Source organism: Nothoprocta perdicaria, unplaced genomic scaffold (genome assembly GCF_003342845.1).
Source record: "Nothoprocta perdicaria isolate Ctin4 unplaced genomic scaffold, notPer1 scaffold_81, whole genome shotgun sequence".
NCBI classification, from domain to species: Eukaryota; Metazoa; Chordata; class Aves; order Tinamiformes; family Tinamidae; genus Nothoprocta; species Nothoprocta perdicaria.
Window position 1 is genome coordinate 53110 of NW_020456099.1, and position 24689 is coordinate 77798.

General features: G+C 36.7%; 1 long non-coding RNA gene across 3 annotated transcripts in view; it reads left to right on the forward strand.

The window, feature by feature from the left end:
* Window positions 1–24689, forward strand: part of LOC112958185 — an 80342-nt gene that overhangs the window by 51887 nt on the left and 3766 nt on the right. Inside the window, exons 1-5 of one of the 3 annotated variants that reach the window (XR_003251375.1) lie at window positions 14423–14522; window positions 14621–14715; window positions 15381–15449; window positions 18621–18715; window positions 21394–21518. This is a non-coding gene — a long non-coding RNA (uncharacterized LOC112958185). Of the gene's footprint in view, window positions 1–11631; window positions 11693–14422; window positions 14523–14620; window positions 14716–15380; window positions 15450–18620; window positions 18716–21393; window positions 21519–24689 lie in introns of those variants that run through there. The other 2 variants (XR_003251376.1, XR_003251377.1) reach the window with 2 other exon arrangements.

Here is a 24689-nt window from a genome sequence, read left to right on the forward strand (position 1 = left end):
ACCTTCGGCATTCTATGATTCTATGAGTTGGGTTTTGAAATTTGAAAATGAGCAAAAGCTAATGCTGTGCAGCCCGCATGAGACCAAGTAGTAAACCAACTCTTTTGAATATTGTAGTTCTCTAGGTTTCAAATATTTTCCTGAAAAAATACATTGCACTTCAAAAAGCTCAAACATATAAATTTAAAAAGGAAATTAAAATTAAAAAATGGTTGCCAGTATGATGAAATGAGATATTTTGACATTTATAGAAATTGCTTACACTTATAAAACAAAATCCCTGTAAAACTGGCTTGATTTGTGAAGTGTTTAATTTTCCAGAGACATCAGTAGTCTGTCAGTACGTTCTGCTGAAATGTCAGAGATGCATATTAAAAATAGTAAATAACATATTTACAAATGCAAGCCTCTGAAACTGAGCACAAATAATGTAATAACAAATGACACCTACGGTAATTTTTGGAGGGGCATTATGTAAAATAGGAGTCAAGTATTGTTTAGTGTTCTGTGCTTTCACTGTTAGGTGCAAAAAGCAATTTTTATGCTCAGCCGAATAAACTTTTGGAATGGAGCAAAATTACTTTTAAGTGGCTGATTTCAAGTGATGCAAGGAGCTCATTCCCCACAAGCTAAGGTTAAGTTGGTGCATCACTACTGCTACAGGTTGGCAAGTTGTAGAGGAGCCATTTAAGTGTAATGAATCCTATGTAGGGGAAGAGGAGGAGAAAACCACTTGATGTTGGGGACTAGAAGAACGTGACACAAGCAAGAACAACCATCTTTCTGACCAGGGTGATACTAGGTAAAGTGATGCCTGCGCAGCTCCTTAGCAGCCCTCGGTGAGATAAGAGTTTGAAGGAATATCATGTATGATTTGATATATAGCTGGCATCAGCCAGCTTTCCTCAATGGAGAAGGTTCAGAAAACTTTAGGGTTTATTTAGTTAGGAAATGCTGCTTCCTTAAGGCCCAAGGACTATGGGGCCRTGTAAACTTACACTCGGAGAAGAGGAAGACTTGTTGGACCTGCTTGCTATTTCTTGCTGTGCAGCTAATGTCACTGAAGGCCCTCCCTTGTTCCAATGGATTGTGCTGGAAAGATATGCTGGGAATTAGGGCTGTGCTGCATGTGTCGCTTTGTAGTTTCTCCTTTCTATTTTATTTTTATTTTTATTCTCCTACTAGCTGCTAATGTGTTTTTAACCATCTGGAATGGATTAAGGAAATTGTAGTGTTGGTATGAACCTCTAAAATGTACTATCTCAGGCTTTTCTTTTTTTTTTTTGTGAAAAATCCGTCTTTCCAATCTCTTAGTAGATACAACAATACTAATTCTAAGGCTGCTGAGATTATGAATCTTTTGATTTAACTAAGTGTGGCGGAATTCAAGGACTGCATTTGCTATAACCGTGATCTTATATTTAATTAAAGACATTGCTATCGTGATCCCTAGCACTCTGGATTAGCACTAGTCTCTAGGATAAAATGAAGCACACTAATTGTAAGCTGATTTGCTGGTTGTCTTCATGCAAGTAGATGGCACCGCTATTTACACCAAATGCGGTCAAGTATCCTTTTAATACAGACATGGATTACACACATTAAGCACAAGACAGCATAATCCAAAAGCACGTTAAAATGTAACAGAAAGCCTAACAAAATCTAAACCAGCTGTTACGTGGCTACAAATTACTTCTGCAGCCTCTCCTAAGAGCTTTAGTGAAATAAATGCAATGGTGAAGAACTAGTCAAGTCAAAACAACCACACAAATCCTCAGAATGATGCCAGAGTGACAAAATTACCTATTTCAAACTGTTCTAGAGAGGTATTTACATATAATTATTTTCTTGTTTTTAGAAAAAAAAATTTAAAGAACCAAAATATGGTATAAATATATATACATGGTTTACATGCTCTAACCCAAATCCTAAAGAGTTTTGTCTTTGGCCTCAAAAGTTGGAGAATACTTAAAATTCACTTATTCTGTTGCTTATATTAAAACTTGGCGTCACTGATCAGCAAAACCTAAGAGTATTTTATTATGGAGATTCGGGGGTTGAAGGAAGCTGGTACTGTAATAGCAGGTTATTGTTTGGATTTTACTTATAGGGCAGACAAACCAAAAAATCTGAGTATTTCAAAATATCAAGAGTAAAAAAGGCAAGAAACAAAAAAGTTCTCTCTTTATGTAGTGTGTGTGTGTGTATATAGGTATATACTTATGTATACATGTATGTACTGTATACACGCACAAACATATGTTAGTGTTTACAGAATGTGGTATAATTTAGTTGAAAAAGATGCCTAACTATGATCTGATTTTTGTCTCATTCTACTCACTGGAGCTTTACTAATGGAAGGMAGGTCAAGTTTTTAGCATAAAACTTGTTTTTTTTTTTAATTAATGGCTTTACAGATGCTCAAATGTAGTCTGATTCCTGCCAAACAATTGTTCATTGTAATTTTTTTCCAAATTTCCATTTTTTTCAGTTAAACTTCTGTTTACCTTTGAGGTTAATGTGATTTTGAGGGGCCTTTGAGGATTTTAACAAAACTAGCTGTTAAGGTTTTCCAGTAGCTTTTGTTTATTTTTTTGCAGGGGATTTTTGTTTCTTTTTATTTCCTGTTTTTTCATCTCTTATGTTACCTATATTTCTGATGGTATAAGCTGGCAAAAAAAGTCTCCTTAACTGAAAATGTGTGGGAAGATTAGTCAGGAAAATAACCTTTAATTTTAGCTTTTAATGTGACCCGTTTCTGAGTCAAGAAGAGCATGGGCAGCAAAGGTTGTGTTTCTATGTTTGGTAGTGATTTAATAAACTTAGTAGTAACTCTGTTTTGATAAAATGACTTATACTTTCAGAGGTCAGGTTATTAGATTGAGTATTCATAATAAAATCATTATCAGTGAAGAAGAGTCAGGAGACTGGATCAGTGAAGTCAGCATCCTCAGTCTATGTAAGACATSAGAGACAAATGACTTCAGACTTAAAAGCAGGAAAAAAAAATAAAAGGAAAAAAATGTTACCAATTTCCACTAACAAGCAGGCAAACCATGGGAAGGATAGAAACAAAAATAAACTGGCCGTTTATCTTATTTTTCTAATAAAATAATGGAAACACTTGTACTTAGATTAGAGAATTATAGATGATGAGTATTGCATTTTTTACTTTTTACTAATGTGGTTTGTTTTGGTTTTGGCAGGGTTTGAATTCTTTGAATTCTTGTTTTCTTGTACAATGATGATCCTGGAAGATCACACACATTAATATTTGAAAATTACTTTGACATGTTGAGATTACATGAACAAAAAAAATAACGTTACCTCTTTGTGACTATAACCCATGGTTCTCTTGATGGAAGGGTATAATCTTATCTTCAACTGTTATTCTCAGAATGATGTTTCTATTGGCATAAAACAAAGGAAGCTTAGAGGAGAATGCTACTTATTATTATCACTATCTTCCTTGATATTCTTTACTGCTTTGTATATTTTCCATTTGGAAATACTGTAGAAGTGTCTCCTTCAGCAAATGAAAAATGAGTGTTCAGATGTAGCTGTGTTGAGGACCTTAAACACACTGGTTTGAAGAGAAAGGCTCACTCCTTCAGATAAACAAGGAAATGTGCTAACAGATCTTTTCAAGTGTGTGCCTGAAAATGGGAATGTCTCAGTGACATAGTCACTGAGCTACTGCCCTTATCTCTCAGCATTTCAAATTTGTGTTGGCTTGACAGATCAAGAGGAATTGCTATATTTTATTGATTTGACCTGGAAAGACTACTTCAAACCACCTACAGCATGTTAGACAGCTTGATTTTCACCTGTAAAAGTTTTTGCACTTAGTAGACCTTCCTGTTTCCTTATTTTTCATTCTTACTGAAAGGTGCTGAGAAGAGGAGACATGAGTTAGACTTGATCTAGTGAAAACTATTGCATTACTGCATTTCATTCAGTTCTAGCGAGACAGCTGATTTCTGGCCAGCAGAAACAAGAAATATCTTTTCTGGACATGCTATTTTTGCACTTACTCTACTAAGCTCTAAAATTCTGCATTGCTTTTTGGAAGAGTTGTGGAGTTATTGAGTTGTCGACTACTACCTCTATGGAAAAGCTACTAGTTGGGGCCTTGGGAAAGCACAGCTCTTGCATGACTCATGGGCCAAAAGTTGATTCATGTAAACAGAACATTTAAATGAGCTCTTTATAAATATCACCTAAATTTCAGAGTGCTGTGGCATTGCCTCATCAGCAGAATCAATACTCTGCTTCTGTGCTCGTTATTCTTAAAGCAAAACTTTCTGCTCTTCTCAGCACCTGCTAATCGGCTCCAGTTTTCTGCTGATGATCTATTCCTGCTTTAGATGCTTTAAGCAATTAAAAATATTAAACAAACCAATCCAAAAGAATGTAAAGGTCATAACATATACTGTCGTAATTAAGCAACACYTCAGTTTTAGCTCTACTATGGGAATAATTCTGTGCTTTTTCTCTCCTATTTTTATCTAAGAACTGTCAGTTGTTTTATTTAGCCATAATTAAAAAAAAAAAAACCAAAAAACAAACACCTTTTCCTCTCAATGAGCCAACTGTTATGCATACTACTAACTGAAGATTTCAACTTCTTTCATTTGCATAGAAATATACAATATAATAGAGGCTGGATGCAGACTTTTGTGTATACACTTTATTTTTGTATGGGCCAGCTATGAAATTAGATGCTTCCAAAGAATGTGCAATTTACAGGACTCTTGGTGTTCCTCATCAGACACCTTGGTGTTGTAGATATTTTTCTGTCCTCTACTTTCTGTGACACAGAAGTTGAAGTCTTATTATCCTGCACTAAAAGCCTGAGGGAGAGATTCCATTTTGAAAGAGCCACCTTCTCCGAACCAACAAGAACTCAATCGCCAACAAGATTTGTACAAACGATAAATTGTCAGATAATCAAAGATGCTTCTTTTGTTGAATTCCACAAGAACAGTGGGCAAGTAATCCACTAGAAGATAAAACACCTATTACCAGCACAAAGTGTAAGTCCCTTTAAGCAAGATTTTGCCTGTGTGAATGACCGATACCATCTGGAAGCAGAAGATTGACAAGCTGGAAGGCAGTTAAAGATAACAACAGGGCACCTGAGAATCACTGAGGGAATTTATCACTGTCACTGTGTGTGATAAGCAGCACACCACAAGTGTTTGGGGTTCTTATTCTCATGCGTTTCAACTCACAGAACCTGTTTTGTGTGCAGCTAAAGCTAGGGAGAGCAATAGATATTTTCCCCATAGTAGAGTCCTCCTGACTTCAAATTAATGCAGTTGCATTTTACACAGCTAAACAAATATACTTCACAAAAAATGCTGTTGTTACTGTTGTCTTAGCCATAGAAAAGAAAGATTAGCACTTAAAAGATGCAGGCTCTTTGCAGTCAAACTTAATTTTGACACATCCTTGCTAACTTCCAGTACAGAGAGCATAATTGTATTCTAGTAGTTCTTTGTTCACTCTAAAGGAAGTAGTTGTATTATTTTTATTTCTTTTGCATTAGATTTGTGTTGAGCATTTAATGTAAGGAAGCTGTAAAGGAGATGAAAAAATCCAGAGGCGTGGGTATTTTCCACTTATGTTGAACATGCACAGCRAAAGATGAGGCACTGCAGGTGAAATCCAGCCATATGCAGATAACTGAGTCAAGATCTGTGTGCTCATTTAATCCCACCACAGCTCTCAAAATAGAGCATGGTGGGAGTTGTGATACGTGAAGTGGCAGATTGGAGATATGGCTGTGAACAACTCCTGAACTCCATGGTGCCTGGCGAATCCTATTTTGTTGCGGGTTTTCTATTTTGCATCCTAACCATGATGTTTTTTCTTTCTTTTTTCTTTCTTTTTTTTTTTTTTTGTTACCTTGATGTCATATTGTAACTTCATAGGTAGATATGTAGATTAATCTGTTTTCCATTTAGTAGCTTGATGCCTAGTGGAAAATATATCTGAGAAAGCAAGATAATGCTGATAGAGGGTCTTAAATGTGAAGCAGCTCTCCCTTACAGAGGTACTTTTCTTCTATTGGCAGACTCACTGATGTGAGCAGTTCCTTGTGTTGGTGCTGAAGGAACACAGTGAGGGAAAAAAAAAAAAAAAAAAAAAAAAAAAAGGCCTGAAATGTGTACTTCAGCTAAAATGGGACAGACTATCATAAAGGAAACCTATTTTTTTTTTAAGACAGAGAATGCAAATAAATTTTTAGGGAAGAAATGGATGCAGAATTCTTTTAAAAGACAATGTTTGTCCTGCCTTAATCAACCTAAGCCTTGATCTAATGCAAGAGAAAACTGGCAAGGAAGGTCTGTTGAAGGCTTTCCCTGCCTTCTCTCTTTCAAGACCTGTAGCCTTCGGTGCATTTTAACCCTGAACCTTCTTTGGGTGCAGCTTTGGTCCTTTTAGCAGGGTCTTATGGTTTGCTGTCTGCCTTGCCTTATTCAGGTAGTTAATGAAGCAAAAACTCAACAGAGAACCTTGGGCAGTTTAGATCATTAGTTCTGGGGCTTTAAGGATCATCATCAGAATCTATGAACGTTGCCTTCTGCACCTCTTCTCTTTCTCTACCTTCTTGTAATTTCCGCTGCRTGAGCATTTTTTTCTTTCCTCTTGTAGCCCTCAAGCAGGCTACCACCCTGCATATCTTTCCTCCACATACACACAATCATCTATATTTCAGCAGGACCAATCCCTGTCCTCCTTGAAGGAGAGGAAGTGTCGGTCATTGCATGTGATGCCCTGTTTGCACCTAGGGACTGTGGATGTGTTCATCATAAGAGGAAACATCTGAATTTGGCTATTGTGTTGTTGCTTACAGTCAAGCAGCAGAAAGCATTCCTGACATCAGAGAAATTCCCTCATCATGCATACCTTTGCTGAATTTCCCTTAAAAAAAAAAAAAAAAAAAAGTGAAATATCTAAATCAACCTGTTAAATATCATCAACACTATGCTGATTTTGGTGTTTTCACCCCAATCTCATTCTCAGAATGAGATATGAGTTGCTTTTAATTTAACAAGATTCTCCCTGCCCTTGCCCTTGAAAAACCCTCAATGACTGGAAAGTTTCCTCCTGAAAAGTTTGTCCAGCTAGGCATAATAAATGCAACATAGTGTAAGATGCATATATATTATTATATACCTAGTCAAGAGTAGTAGTATAAACATGCTGAATTTTTACAGATTGAAAATTTGCGTAACAGGGCATTGGATGTATATTATCGCTTTGTCCTTTAAAAAAAAAAAAAAATAGTCTTAGTGTCTTTTGGGCATGCAACATCATGTAAGAGCCTTTGATCAGTCCTGCATTACATAGACATTGCCTTAGAGTACCTGGTATTTGAAGAATGATGGGATAATTGTATGAGTTTTGTTCATGACCTTACCTGCCTCCTAGAGCTGCTTTTTAAGTTTGGAAGCAAAGACTTTAACTAGACAAGAGGAAACTGGGTATTATTAGGTTCCTGTGAGTTCTGTGTGATTGTCAATTAAGGGGAATATCTGGGTAATGGCTTCCAGTTGTACCAATTTGTACAGAATTCTTGTAAAATGACAGCCGAACATAGGGCATCTGCTACAACGTGATGTAAGAGGCAGAGCAAGAGGAGGAAAATGAAGGAAGAGAGAAAGTCCTGGAAGGGGAGGAAAAAAAAAAAAAAAAAAAGGCTTGGCTCCGGCCGGAGAGGAATAGGGCCCCAAAACTAAACTGCTTTCAGAAGGGTAAGCAGGCACTGGAGTAAAATTGAATTAGAAACAAGCAATTCTCATAAAATCTTGATCCTTTGACAAAAAGTCAGGGCGTTTTGRTTTAGGGCTTTGATTATTTTAATTTGAATTGAATGCTGTTTGCTCCAAGGAGGAAAAAGGGCCCCTCCTAACCTGTATCTTGCATCATCTTTCACCTTGGCCTCCTGGTCTCTCAGCCATCCAATTTATTTCATTACAGGAATTCATTTTTAAAATCTTTATTTTTCATGTTTAATAACCTGAGAAGAAGAAAAATCTAACTTGATACTCCATGGCCTAGTGAGCAGACTTATTACAGCTGATCAGAAAGAATTTAACAAGCTGCTATTAAAATGTTTGAAGGATATTCATTTTCTTCATCCTGCTYGGGAATGTGATGCTGGGAAAAGCAGTGCAATATTTATAATAAGGCAAGTGGCTGTGATTGGTAAGGGTTTTCTGAGGCCTTCCTGAGGCAGAGGACAACAGGCTGGTCCCTGTGCCCCATTCTGGATGGTTGTTGCTTGTGGCAAGGGCAGGCAAAGGTGATGGTGAGGGATGATGAACTCCCATTCCATATGAATCCTCTGTGCCTTGTATCTAGAGTGGAATGGTCTGATATGGTTCAAACTCTCATGTTACTCAATTACTTTTTGTTTGTTTGYTTTGTTTTATTTGCCCATTTCTGTGCTTTGGTTCCATGCCCTGTCTGACTTGAAGAATGCAGATGAGCCAAAAGCAGCTCCTGTGCTTATCGAGGTTATTGGTGCAGAGCAAGCTTCGTGAAACCCCGTCTTGCTCAAAACATTATTTGTCCTAAGGAGAAATGTGCTAGATATATCTGTTACAAGTGATCTTGTGTTTTCTTGCTCTCAGTCACAGTGAGGGTTTTGACACAGAAATATATATAGTTTTAGCAGCCCACACGTCTTCATAGTGTTTTCTGTATGTTTGAATTCTGTGGAAGGAACAATTCTGTGTGTGTGTGTGTGTATATATATCTTTTATATATTATATATATATAAAAATATATACAAAATATATAAATATATATTAGGGTTTTTCTGTGTGCATGATTAATGTTTTGCTGCTAGTTTGTGTTTACTTACAAGCAGTTTTGGAAGTAGCTATTACTTATGACAAATTAATGGGAAATATGTATGTGAGTAGCACCATGCAGATGAAGGAAATTGTGTAGCCTCAAAGCTGAAAGAATTCTGAAAAAAAGTAAGTAAAAATGACTGCGACCATTACTGGAAAAGAATTATCCACTCAGTTCTTTTAGCTGCTGAGTGAAACAACAGGATGATAAAGGTGAGACAATTACAGCAWTTTTTCTCTCTAGTTATCATTTAAATATATAATCTATGTATATCCTAAAATTTAAGGGCCAAGGGCTTCTTCCTCTGGACCTTTGAAAGGGTCTGATCTCATTTTTTGTTTTTTGGCAAGAGAAAGTATCCTTTTGCAACAGAAGTGTATACTATTGGTATCTAGATACTTTCACATTTTGAAGTGTATTGCCTATGCCTATGATGATATTTTGGCAAGTTACACAGTATAAAAAAATACACACAAAAAATAATCTGTATGGTATATTTTGTAATGATAAATTCCCTCCTTTCCGATGAAACATTTCTTCCCTGGTATAATTCTTCTAGATTCAAAATATTGCTGTCTTTTGTTTATCAGAAATTAAATAAATGTGTAGTGCCAAAAATATATAGCTCCCTATAAGAGATATAAATCTCAGTTTTTCTTTCTAGTTGCAAAAGGGCAAGTTAAGAGCAATTCCAATGATGGCAGTTGTGACACTTTTAAAACTGACATAATTGCTGTGGGAATTAAGGCTGCAATATATTTCTGAGACACCAAGCATTCAGGAGCTACAAAATTAAGCATAATAATGGTATGCATATTAAAAGTTGTGGTTAGTGTTTAGAACAAAGAATCAGGAGTCAAGATTGTTTGACTATCTTCTTGCCTATTGCACCAAGTTGCTTTGGTGAGTTTGGGCAAGACATTTGTCTCTATTCTGCATGCCCTGCTGTAACCCACCATCATCCCACCTTGCAGTGGCTCCTGCTAGTGGCCCTCTCCTAGGAGAGTTGGACCCCTGGCAAGAGAAGACCATCCAGCAGGACTCTCRTCACCTCACTTGGTCAGGAGGAAGGAGGACTTCTCTGCCCCAAACCCTGGTGGAAGCCCTGTAGCTCTGCAACCTTGCGCCACAGTATGTTGGCATTACACCTGCCCCTCAGAGAGCTCTTGATTTCCTGTGTGCTACCACCAAGCATGTGTAATATGACAGAACAACACAATGCTCTGTCTCTGTCCAAGATGATGTATATTGTACATGGCATGTCTTCAGGGCCATGAGAAAGTGATGCAACRTTGTCAATCTGTTTGGCTGATTTTCATTTTATCCAACAAAAGCAGTGCTTTCCAAGCTCTAACTAAGATAGAAGTGTCAGCTTCACCAAGATTCATTAGCTGGAGTAGGACTGTTTTACTAGGCGTGTATTTACAAGCCTGCAGCTGTGTCTCTCTTTTTGCATTGCTGAAACAGTTTAATGAAGCCGAGAAAGTCTACAYAAATTACTTTGACCATCTCATTCTTAAAGATAACTGAATTGTTCCTCCTATGGAATAAAAACTCTTTCATATAGAAAGTACTTCTAAGAAATGTATATTGCTAAAAAAAAATTTAACATAGATCTTTAACATTAAAACTTGTTAGAKGCAACCTTAATTGCTGTTATTTTTGTCTAGTTCAGGTTAGACAAATGGATCCACAAAGGGGACCAGTATGTTCATTTTCTCTTTCTGGCATTACTTTCAGCAAACTCATCACAGGCAGAGACTGGGGATCTCTGTGTTCATGGCGGGTATAACCACTTTGCATCAACATGTGGCCATGAAAGTACAAATTAGGCTTTGCAGGGGCTTTGTAAGCATGAGGAAAAAAAAAAAGAAACCATCCTTTTGCTGATCATGGATTCTTCCTCACAAAGCTCTGGTCATGGTGCAGAATTTGGCATGATTTTGTGTATCAAATGCATCCTGCTGGCAATCAATTGCAGCCACCAGGACCACTAGCGTGTTCCAGAAGTACCAGATTCCTTTGAACCAAAATGGAAATGCCTCAGCACAAGGCAAGTTTGCTCTTCTAAAAACAGAGCTTTTGCAAATAATTTGAGTATTGAAGGTGAAAAGAGTGAAAAAACTAGAAAAGTAGAATTGAAGTTTAATAGTCAGATTCAGCAAACAGAACAACTCTTTTGCAAGGAGATTCTGGCTGAGTAGCATCATTTTTTTCTTTGAAGAAGTAATGAAGCAATGAACATGAGCAGTAGAGAGAAGAAAAAAAAGGATGCTTAAGAAAATAGCAGCATCGATAGAAAAATATGGCTGGAACCAATTTTTCTGATAAACACTATTGATATTTAAAAAGTAAAATAAAATTGTTATCAACTTGCAAAAAGAAATGCAATACCAACTTCRTAAGACTCAATCCCAAAGAAATAAAAGAGTATTCGGAAAGAATCCTCATAAAGTTAAAATTAATTTAGGTTTGTTCTGGGCAATCTAACCCACGAACCAAAATAAAACACACAGATGAATACTGGGGGGAAAAAAAGAAAGAAAAAAACCCCCGCAAATTAGACTAGTGAAAATTCAGCTAAAAAACAAATTTGTGCAGCTAACTCCTAGCTTCTCATATTCAGCTAAGCCAAATATGTACAGCTTTTGATATGCATAAATATTTGAAAAGTTATCTCTTCCACTTGAATACTAGAATACTTGAATACTAGAATACTTGAATACCCACACTCTTTTTTTTTTTTTTTTTTTYCTGTAGATATGGATCACTTAAATCAAGAGGACTTGTAAGACTGGGTTGAAGGAATTCAAGGATCAGGGTCAGTATTAGAAATCCATCAGTTAGGTTCCATATCTTTGGAATGCATTCCAAAAAGATTTCATCCTGGCATTAAGAATTCCTAGATTATATGTGGGTGGTTTTCCAAATGTATAATCCTGGCTTATTTTCCTATTTCAAGTGTATTCAAAAAAGGAAATTAAAAGGCCACGGTAATAGATATGTTAATTTTGAATTGCTAACATAAAGCTGAGAATAATAGGTTTCAACTTTAATATCCAGTGATAATATGAATGATGGTATGAAATTTGATGGATCAATTTATGTATCTTGCCAATAGGTGGTGCTACTATTTTTGCATTCAGTACTAATCTATTGCAATTTATACCATCTGCTCAGACATTCATGAGCATGAAACAGTCTGATTCTTAATAGTTTTGTGTTTTTTTCCCCAAAGTAAAATGACACATGGTTATGCTAAAACTTTAATGGCCACAAATAAAAGCAGATAATAACAGATTTGGAAAATATGATCTTTTCATGGTTAGATATAAAATTTCAAAAAGTAGTTATATAATAAAGGAAAAAAGGCCAAAAAACTTGTGCCTAATTTTGTATATTTCCCATCTGTGAATCCTTTGAGGACTCTTGTTGATATTTTTGAGTAGTCAATATGAAAAATATCTTTGTTTAAGGGAACAACTGAGATTAGCACACGCTAGAGACAGAAAAGACTTAAAAAAATAAAAAAGGTAAAAAATATTCATTCAGAGTTGGGCCTTAAGTTACCTTAAGGCCTTTGAAATTTCTCTCTGCAGTACTTGAAATATAGGTAAATGGAAGAGCACTTTGTAACAAAAAACAGGCAGACATGCATGTCAGGGGCTTCATAAATACAGTTCTATTGAGTCTTCTATTACTGGATTCATAAGATACTTCCACGAAATACAAAATGTAACATGCATCAGAGGTSACATACAGTGTTTTGGAGCTTTATTATCACATGCTTCCCAAATTGGAAGGACACCCCCATCCAAACAAGATTTCAAACAGCACAATTTATACTCAGACCAGTTGCTCACTTGTAATGGTGGCCTCTTATGGACCTGCTCTGCTAAATTTTGGAGCAGCCAAATTGGGGCGCTGAGTGGCTCCTCTGGTGGATGCCAATAGGCACATGGTTGCTTTTTTTTCTCTTGTGCATGCACCCTATTTCACATATTTGTGTGTGTATATGTATGCAGAAAATATAAGCAGTGCCAAAAGTTTTAGAAAATACCAGATCTCTCCACAAATTGCTATATTTTCTTACAAGTGTTTTGTTGTATTTTGTTGGTTATTATATAGGTTTAGGAGAAGTACATGCAATGTATTAGATCATGTAATTAATTAAATTTGGGGCTCATCTGAATTTATATCCAGGTTTTGAGGAGGAAAGGYACAGGGAAGAAGGATGACTGTTTCCATTCCTTTTCTCTCCTAACAGGATATGAATGGGATTTAATAAGGCTGTATATTTGGTGCGGTAAAGAAGCAATAGCAAGTTGCATCTATCTGATAATAGGAAGTCAGTGATGTACAATTAATATTCAGTCTCAGGCTGTTTTTCCTCTCTAGCACTACACTTAAATTATTTTAAATAGCTTTTATCTTTAAATGATAGCTCCATGCAGAATTGGAAGAGCCTTGTCCTACACACTGATACTAATGATTTAAGCATTATTAAACAAATTAATTTTAAATTTTATGTCTGTGCTATTATCATACTTGAGTGAAAAGTGGATCAATGAGAAAATATTTCTCTGTGTCTAGATAATATTTCCTGAAGGTTAAATAGCAAGCGCTGGAATGATCTCAAATRCTTCCAAACATGAAGCATGAACACCTTTATTATAAAAACTGTAGTAGTGCTCAAAAKTCCTGCAGAATTTTCTATCTCACTCAGGAAGTACAGGCAGTCAAGGAAAAAACAGTGTGAGACTATTATTTCAGAAAACCATACAAAGCWGACAGTTTTATAAACACATAGCTGGTCAAATAAAGTTCATTAGTCCCATGGCAGGGGTGKGGGGGACTGAAAAGCAAGGGCTGGATGCAAAGGCAGGTGAAAGTTGAGCATGAGAAATGGAGGTTGGACTTATCAGTTAAAGCTAACTAAACAAGGCTTTTTATAGGTTGTTTTATTATGATACATTGTTTTTAGAAATTAATTTTGACCTGGAACATAACAGCATGAGCTGTAATGTTTTACTTTACGTGATACAAACAGCTCAGTACAGAAACCTTACTTATTTTGCTGGATAAATGGTGATTTAACACACCAGTTATAGGTGAAACTAGTATAAAAAAATGTTATGACTTGGAGATGAGATTTTGTTAATCCATTTGGTGCGAGTTGGCTTGACTGTATATAACTTTTGTCTTGAATAAACACTCGGCCAAGCAGCTTGCAAAGTGTGGAGTCCAGATGACTTCTAAATGCCTAAGTGCCAGAGATGATTACAGAAAGATACAGACTTGATTTCCCTCTGGAAAGCATTTCCTACTTTGCACAGCCCTAAGGGATGAGTCAAGAGTGCTCACTTAAGAAGCACCTGCAGGATACAGGGATTTTGTGCCCCATGCCAGGCAGTGTGCCAAGGAGGGAAGAGATTCCTAGTTTCTTGTGTATCTGTAAGTAACATGACTCCAAGCTTTGGCATAACCAAGTGCCGGGTGAGGTCTTCAGAGCATAGGTCTGGTGTACTTGTGCCTCTTGCAGGGGCTGAGAAGAAGAATTTGTGGTGTCTGCTGTCCTCCGGAGCCCTGGGCAAAAGGCTGGAAGTTATTGCCCAATTTCATTCCCAAAAGAACTTCTCGAAGGACATAATGTAAATGTCACTGACTCGCTTTAAATCAACGCAGCTTCTTGACTTCAGTGAAGTCGAGCTGATTTATGCTGGCTGATAATTTGGCTSTTTCTTAAAAGCCTGGATTCTGCAGTGCAACGCATGGTGGACTCGGTCCAGCACTATAGGAAATCAGGATGACTCTTCCCATTGACTTTATTGGGCAATGGCCTTGGTGAGTTATTACCGAGGGTTTTGTMTTGCAATGCACCGAACGGCAATCAATAATGCTTCATGACAGAGACAGAAAGCTTGCTGGTGAAGAAGATTTACTGTTTTCTGCTATCATAGAGAGATCACAATTTTCCAGCTGTGCAGTGACTTCTCTGCTTTTCTAAATCRTCTGCCCACTTGGAAGAGAGGCAAGACCAGACATCTTTCTGGTGCTCCTCACTAGGGAATGCTTCTGTAATCTTACATTTGAAATGTGGTACTTTGATTATGTTATGATAGGTACACATTTTTTTTATATAATAGAGTTGCAAACCCCCACATAAAAAGAAGTTGTGTATTTTTTCTGATTAATTTTCAAATACTTACTTCCCTAATGTGTATTTATTTATTTATTTATTTGCATTTTCACTAGGCAAATGRTATAAAATTAGGTCAATTCTTAAATATTTTTAACCTTAATTTGAGTTGGCTTCCAGTCGTTCTGAGATAACTAAGTTTATGTAAGGATTAGCTCTTAAAGTGCAGGATAGACTTACCGTAACATAGCAAAAAGATACTTAGCTTTATTTAGTGAAATAATAAATAGGGAAGAACTATAGTTAAAAAAAAAAACATATTTATTTTGTTTATTTTTATGGAGCCTTTTTTCTTCCTTTTATGGTTTAGGACATGGATTCCTGACCCCTATGCATGCAGTGATAGCCCTGAGACAGATCAGTTAGAAACGTCTGATAGGTAAGTGAATTAGACTTTCTGTTTGCTTACAAAGTGTGCTTCTGAACTTTTTGAGAGAAMACAAAAGATTTAGTGTATTTACTGTATTTAGTTATTTGTTCCTCCAAAGACTACTGTTCTGAAAAAGCTGGAGCATCAAAATCATTATTTTATTCATGAGGAATAATCARTATGTCATATAGATAAGCTGTTTTGTTTATACAAGAAATCTCTGTGACCATGTCAAAATTCTTGAATGGAGGAGGGGAAAAATGTATAATTCTAATAGGTTCTTTAGGTGTGTTTATAGTTCACAGGCCTAATAAATAAGAAATAGTTATTATGAGGGTTAAAGCATATGCCTGCACAGAGTTATACATAAGTAATTGCTAAAGGCTTTGTATCATTCTGCTGCTTGTGTCTTCCCTTTACCAAGACTTTYTGTTCTCTGTCAGAACCCTTTTCTTTTTCTCGGTCATCATGATGAAGAACTTCACTGTTTGGCATCTGTGAAAAGCACTTTTTTCTCCACAAAAGAGTTTACTCAAATGCTTTCTGATTTCTTTTAGGGGTGTAATACTTGTCCTCTCTATGGGAATAGTTTTTGCAGCTGAACCGTAGTTCAGTTCATAGTTGAACTGAACGGCATCCCTCCGGAGGGGTAGCTGTGTACACAAACATAAATACGGATTAACTAGTTTCATTTTTAGTTGTTTAGTTTAAAAAGCAAAAGAGAAGACCACAGCATTTATTTCCATACTCCTCCTTCAGTGATACTAGAGGCAAACACATCATTCAGCTAATCCTTTTTGCTGTACCGCTTACAGTGCTAATGCACCCTTATTCTTAAATATATGCATACTGTTAGTGAAGTGACACACTAGGGGGGAGAAAAAGGCAAATTTAACTAACTTTATAACCACCTCATTAATTAAAACATGCAGGTTTCATCTAGATCTCTCTAGGGCCTCAGTCAGACAGGTTTCCCAAAGGCAGTTTCTGTGATTTCAGCACGTAGGTGCTTTGCCCTTGCGGAGCTCAACTCAGCACCAACTGCCTTGTTCTTCCTAGAGCCTGGGAGTGAGAGGAAAGAAATAAGGATGCAAAAATGTAATAYCACTAATGTGATGTTAATTCACTGCTTTTCCTTCCCCTTGAGCGTAAGGTGGATCAGCAATGCTAAAACACACCAACCTGTTAGTTCTTTAGGAGTCCCAATCTAATTAGTGTACAGGATGCTGCATGCAGAATTATGACCAATTTAACTTCTCATTAATTGAACGGACGTGTTCTTTTTCTGTAAACATACATATATATACACACACATATATATAGATATACACGCGTATATACACACACATATCTCAAAAAGCTCAGAGTATACCGGGTTGTCCTGCTACTGAATGTTATAGTTCCCTGAGGCCACATATTATAGGGAAAGAAAAAAAGGCTTGATATCTTAAGTATTTGATACACAGTTTTGATCCCTGGTGGGCTGACGGTTCATGTGTTTCTTCTGAATTTCTCATCTGTAGAAGGTGCTAAAATGGGTATGGTTGAYGGGAGGCTTTTCCCAAGGAGTCCCACAGAGGTACTAAAAGGGTGAGAAAATTCAGTTCTCTCTTGCCTGGGTAGCCCCTGCTTGAATTTTTGAGTCCTAATTGACAGCATTCTGATTTCGGATCCTTATTAACTTAGTCCTTGCTGTTGCCATTGATATTACCAAGTTATTCCAGTGGTGCTATCGTCCATCCATTTACTACACTGAGACTGCAGCCTTCCATGTGGATTTGTGAGCAGGCAGCAGAGGCTGATAACTAGTGATTAGCTTGATCCCGATCAGAGCCACACTGCTCATCCCATGGGATGATGATCCGAGTGTTATTGCTGAAACACTGATTTCTCCAGCTCCTCTCTTTCACATTTTTGAACCATGTTTTAAAACAATTGCTCGAATCCTTGGTGAGTGTTTTTGAGGGCTTGAGGTGTGTCTGAGCTATTTACCAACTGCCTAACTGGACTGGCTTTGAAATCTTGATCTTTGGTCTGGATGGAGATTAGCTTTGTGACTTTATTTTATATTTCCTTTCATCTAAGGGGCTATTGCCTCAACTCACTGTGGCTGGGTATGGGCATTTTAATGGGAGCAGTCAGGTCCAGTAGCTGCTGAGGACCTTCCTAGATTCCTAGAGTCCAAGAAAAGGCAAATAAAAATATTTAGGAAGAGAAAACAGATTTTTCTTCAAGTTCCTAATATGAAAAAATGGTGATTAAGGTGAAAGTATCTGCACTGAGAACCCGTGGTAAAAAGAACGTTAGGAACTTACATTGGAGGTTAGTCTTTTCATGCTTTCCTCCCTTTTAATTATGGTAGTGAATTGTTGCATTATTTTAATGGCTTCCATAAATTACACCCCAAAGTGATGGCTTCTCAGTCACAGCTGATGCATAGCAATGTGTGTTAATTATAGTCATCTGGACTTCTTCAGGGGAAAAAGCAAAGCATTGTATTTGCCAAAGCATAATATATAAGTACTGAGCTGCCAAGAATAATCTGAAAGATTATTCTTCTTAAAGAGGAATTTGTTCTCCTGATAAGGAGGTAACAGCCACAACTGTCTATTACACATCCCTCCCTCTCCGTCCCACCTGACTGCTTGTTTCCATTCTGCTTTGAATTATTAAAGATCAGGATTTGATTTTATTTTATGGCATCTATATCCATTGATTTACGCTGTAAGAAGAAAATCCCTGAAGGATGTTTTTTTGAGGAAGTTCTGCATTACAGAGCCCAAAATTTCAACAGCTCCCATGTATATGTGCCTATCCCCACCCCGGGTTCTTGGACTGGAGTRTTCCTTATTGCTTTAAGTAATGATTTTTTTTCCCAAAAATATTTCATTAAGAAGTTGAATTTTTAGGGGAAAAAAAAAAAAGAAAAAGCCTTTTACAGTGATGATGGCCCTGATAATTTCCCAGATTTCTTTCAGTGAAAAAATAGTTCAGAATCTTTCTTTCAGAATTTACAAAACACAGATGGAAATTTGACAGGTGGTAATTTTTTTTTTTTTTACAATGACAATATGTCATATCAATAAAGATTTCACCAGAAAAGATGCATGSAAAGTGAGATGTTAAGAAAGTTCCCTGGACACTTAAGTACAGCCTGTTTACAGGATCTTGTGCTTACAGACCCTAATTCACTGAAGGAAATGGAGCAGGCATTAAAGCTCGGATCTTGACCRCTCCAAAAGGTTGCTCTGCATGACCACTTTTGAGGGAGAAAGGTACGCTATTTCCTACTTGTTTTTTTCCTGAAAACTTTCAAAGTAAATGGCTTCAGCCCAAACACAGGAGAGGCTTTTTGTTGTTGTATTTTTTTGGTAACCTCAGTTCCAGGTCTAATTGACACTACATTTATGCTATGCAGTGGCRGATTTTATATCTTTGAGCATTCAGTAGCCTATCAAAAGCATGAAATTGCTGTTTGAAAATGCCATTAAAAAACACCTTTTCATCTTGATAGTTCCTCTAAAATGTTAGGCTTTTAAAGTTCCATTTTTAGTCATGGATAATCCGTGTGCATTTCAGCACTGAGACTTCCCCATTCTGGTCTTTAGAGCAATAGCCGTTTTTGAGGTAAAATGAAACAGTTTGAAATAAAGGAAGAAACAATCCCCTGGCACTAGAGGTTTTTAAAACTGGCAGCTACCAGGAGGCATTAGGGTATTAGAAGTGCTGGAATAAAGCTGAGGAACATGTTAGCAGGCAGCAGAGGAGGTCAGAGGGAGACAATCCTGCTGTTGCAGCATCTTGGGCAACCAAAAACATGCAGCACCAGCTGCATGGCTATTGCCTCCCACTGTGTGCATTACCTGAATGTGTGTGGTGTGTGTGTGTCTAAAAATAAAAACTATTTGATAAAAGGACTGATGGTTTCATCTGCTGATACAATAACAAATTCAAATGCTATATTAAGATAACATTTGTATTTTTTGCTGTGATCTTAGCAGATGAATCTATCATCTAGTACATCTTTAGGAGTAATGAAACATATTTCTTTAATTTCCTTGCTTGTCATTTATACTAAAGGTTATTTTCACAAAATWTGTCAGGTCACTTACCTCAGTGAGCAATTCTCCGGCATTTAATCCCTGCACAGATCTTCGTTTGTGCAGTATTGTCCCTATAGCAATTGCATTTACTCTTAATAAGAATTTCTTTTATCACTCATTTAGATTCAAAAGACTATTCAGGTCACCTCACACAAATATTCCAGAATCACTAAAAATGTCATTGTCCTAAATCATATTGACTCTCCATTCCCGCCCCCCCTTCCTCTTTCTCTCTCTTTTTTTTTCCTCTCTCTTTTTATTTTTATTATTATTTTTTTTGTGGAGAAATGTTATTGGACACACAGAACATAGGTAGGATGCTTCCTCTTGCCTTTCAGTAATTCCATGTGGAATATGCTCTAATGCAAGGCCATTGTGCAGTTGATTTTTTTTTTTTTTGTAATTTTATTGTAATATCTGTTTCTCCTGACTATTCAATACTTATTTGTAKCATTTTTAGTGTTTTTTACAGAGAGTTAATGATTTGTAACAGTTTATTTTGTAAACAGAGATGTTTTGCTATTTTGAAATTCACTACTTTTTCAATGAATCTTGATCTTGTTGTACAAAAACTATTGTGATTAAGTATTCAGTGTGTAAGTTGCATAATTAAATACTATTTTCTTGTGACTTGCACAGTGAATCAGCATAACCTTCAACTTCAACTTTTAAAACACCTAAGTCAACCAATCAAAGAGCAGAAGCAGCACAGTGTAACCTGCATAAATAAAGCAACACAAACCACAGATTTAGCAATGAAAATCAGTTCACACATGTTCCTAGTGAGTAATAACCCCTGGATATTTTTCCTAATGAAATGCGTTCCTTAGTGTTTGCAAATAAAAAAGGAATAAAGGTGCTTCATAAATATGTTTTATATGTAAATATATATTTTTAAATCAGTCTCACTAGAGACAAAAGAACAGCTGGATTTTGTGGCCACCGAACCTCTGCCCTATACATGAAACCACAGCCCATCGTCAGGAGGGTGCTGCCCATCTTGCTTACAGAGCTGCAAACTGGAGACCTCGCTGTCTCTGCAAAGTTTGTAAGGTCTCTTTATGCCACCAAAAAAAAAAAAAAAAAAAAAAAACCCTCATCTCCACTTCCAAGAGCTGCTAATTATATACAGCATATTAAATCAAATGCACTTGGGGAAAGGCTTCCTTAATTAATTAATTTAATTAGCAGTAAGGCAGAAGAGGGAGATATGGTTATCAGGAGATAATCATACCTTTGGGACAGTGAATTGCAAAGACAAGACATGCTTCATCTTCACATGGTTGTGGTTTACCACCCTTATGTGCTTTTAATAAGYGATCTATAGATTCTTTTGCATAGTATTATGTTTAGTAGTGGACTTATAAAATTTCCTGTAGACCAATACAGTTATAATCAGAAAAAAAATGTGGCAGTTGTAGTCAGTTTGAGCATAATAATTGGGGAAATCATATAGTATAACATGATGTTCTGTAAGCTGTACTGCTACCGAATAGTCCCAGATAGATACCAGAAAAACATATTGAGAAATTATACCTCTGTTTTGTCATTGTTCCTAAAACACATTATTTTACAGGTAAAATGTGAAGCAAAAGTCTTCAGCTTAATTATTTAAGTAAATATGGCTTTCAATGACTATTYAATTCAATTGTAGACTGCAAGTCTCATATTGTCAGTTAAAGGATTTAGGAGTAGATATTGCCCGACTCGCAACACATTTGGATTTGATGTGTTGGATTGACTCTCTCCTGTCCTATTTGCTCTGTTGAGCTGTAGAGAAAGGAGGCCAAATGGGCTTACGGTGTGTCATGAGATCTGCATGTCCTTAAAGGATGATGTTCTTTTACCAGGAGACTCAATGCTGTGTATAATGCCACAAGAAGAGATCAGGCATCTCCCGAAGATTTCTGACTTTAGTGGAAACAATACTGAAAGATTACTGTAATTTTGAAAATTGATGTGACTTCTTYCTTCAAGTAAAATATGTATGTATCTCTCCTTTTCTCTTATTTCAAGTTCCCTTGATGGCAGTTGAACGCCTGCCTGCAGAACTGCAAAAAGGCAGGAGGTTCTGAAAATGACACCTAGGCACCTGAAATTGCAGCCTTTCAGAGCATATCAATAAGAAGCTAATTGCATATAATTTCTCCCAATAGTTACAATTTTGGTCATGGCAATGAGGTGTTGGATTTTTAATGSCCATTCTAATTTTGTGATTTATGCTATTTGGCCAAAGTACTTTGACATTTTTGTTATGCTATACTTTGGTTGGATTGGTACTTCTTGCTAAGAGTAAATTTTCAGGGAAGGTAAGCAGTAAGGAAGAAGTTGCACTCAAATGTGTTTGAATGGGTAAGTGTATATGTCAGCATTGAGGGGTGGAGGTGGAAGAAGTAGAAGGAGCAGGAGAGAGGAATGAAAGAGTTGGGGGAAAAAATGCTGTTTTACAGTTGAAGGTTTCAGCTGAAGAACAGATGAGCTCTCTTTTGCGACTGCACTTTGCTTTTCAACTCTAAACAGCCTGAGCGCCAAGTTGAACCTAGAAGAAGATTCAGAAGTGTATTTTAAATTATATCATGATAAGACACAATGCTGTAATCACTAGAGTAGCCCTTGCTCCACCCAGTCCAGTTACAAGGATCCCTGCATACTCTTAAGTGCTTTCTCTTAAGTTAACTACAGCTTTCTGAGGTCCTGCTGCCACATCTGTGCAGGATGTCGGTGCAGGATGGCCACCAAACTTGCATCAGGATGTTAGCTGATATTAGCTCTGCTGAACGCTACCAGGCACAAAAAATCAGAGCTTGCAGTAGCTGGACAGCGCAGCATTTCAATGCGGTGCTTCATAGATGAGGGTACCTCCAGCAGCCCCCTTGTCACCCACTATCAAGATCCGTAGCTCAGATCTTCACTGTTGTGCTTTTGGCACTGCTCTTTCTTAACAAGATGATCTATTTGAATGTGAATACRTGTTGTGAAAGTATGCATTGAAGATCTGCATCAATCATACTGAAAAGCTAGCAAAAATGAAATATACCATTCATGTTATCACACTTTATAAAGAAAAATGCCTTCTAAGAGAAAGCAGATTACATTTTTATATAAACAAAAGTCTAGACTGAAGTGAATTTTCTCAGTATTTAAGAGATGGACTATCACAGAATTTAGGATACTTAATGAATTCCTTGCAGCAAAATCCCCAAAATGGCTTCTGTTAAAATTATCTAAAAATACTTCATAACTTTTTAACTTAACTTATGGAAAATTTATTATACACCTGCGATTTAATACTAGTTGCTTGAAAAAGGAATGCAGCAAGAACATTTTTTAATACAGTAATTTCCCTTATCAATATTAATTTTGTCCAAAWATTATTTTAAGTACTTTTATCTGAAATGAAATCTTAACTTAAGCTTTTTGAACTCTTAATTTAGGTCAGTTTCCCGATTTGGTTTATTAAATGACATTTATATCATTTTGTTAACCAGCTTATTTGATTGTGTTCTTTGGGGCAGAGAAAAAGTTCCTGACTGAAGGCAGCAAAGCTCTGTGAAATTGTGAATTTCAATTACTACAGCAGTGGCTGCATATGGACACAGAAGGACATGAAAAGTCACTGATTTCTTTGCTTGTGCATTTTTAATAGAGGTTTGAGTTATTTTTGCCTGTGCATTTAGTGGATCACATAGTACCTGACCTACCTGACAGGCCGCTTTCAGCTGGGAGTTATGCAGGTGGCTGATGGTAAGAAGAGTTACATTAAAGGTACTTGACTTTATTATGCACCATATCTTAAGGAAGTTGTGTTTAACGTTTGCTTTAACTCAGGATAGCAAGTGGAAAGTGTATTCTTTCCAGCTTCTGTTGATGTCTTGGACTTATTCTTTAGGGTTTGATGGATGCTGCTTTATCCAGGTTGGTTTCATTTGTGGTGTGCTCTACAGATATGGAGCCGAGCACCAGAGACTATCACTGTCGTTGCATTTAGCCTCTCATAAGCCCTCTGATTTGGGCACTTGCTTAAGTAGAAAAGGGGAGGAAAATAGGAAGTCTGAAGATGCCATCCTGTATCTGATCTGCTTGGCAGATAAATCAGTGGTCTAGGATAGTAATTGAACAGAGCAGCCCAGGTTGCTCCAAGCAAAACTGGAACCTCCTTTGCTATAAGGAAATCTGTAATGAAGCATCCATAGGTATTTTCATTGAACTAACTTTAGGCTCATACTTTTTWGAAACTTTTAGTGTCTACGTGCAAATTTTAGAGTTTCCTGTCAGCCTGGGAGCCATTATATTTAATATTTAACTTGAGCAAAAACAGTTCAGCCAATCAATTTTTTGAATATCTGAATTAAAAAACATAATAGTTTGTCATAGTTCATCCAGGGAAGAGCATTTGATAATTATTTTAGCTTACTGAGTTACTCTGATTTAGAAATAAGTCTTCATCCTTTAAGAAAAGACCTTTTTTGSTCATAATACTGAATATTTAAAGCAAAGATAGGCCTCTTGCAACAGATGTCTAGATGCATGTTATATGTATGACTGTTTTCAGGATGCAGTAAGTCACTCAAGAGTATGAGTTAAAATGAAAACATGTCATTTTCCTTATAAATTAACTTACTGCTTCAGTATTCAGCAAGGCATTAGTTTTGCCTCCAGATGCCAGTGACAGTAGAATTAGGCCATAAACCTCACAATATTCCTTTGAAGAGGGCAAAACAACTTTATGCCTAGAATAAATTTATACTTGTGACTTTAATGCGCTCTCAGAGGTTTTTCCTCTCCCTGTGACAATATCTGGGTGCCCCTATGTGACTGCTGTCCTGTTCTAGGTACTTTGTAGCACCCACTGTTTGCAAACAGACCAGCAGTCTGCAAGCAGTTTATTCCTTCTAAGTGCAGAAAGCATGACACGCCACCTAAAATTAAAAACATATATATATGATTTTCATCTGTAATTTGCTTTATTTTATGCAAATATGAGTGGCTGTCCTTAATTACCATTTTAATCACTATAGGTATTTCTGGTAATTGCATGTTTTCAATGCTGTCATATTCTCTTAGAGGGAAGATACTAATTCATAAATATTCAGACTTCTGAATTCATTTCCATCATAAAGCAATAGTGCTTATGTTATTTACAGTG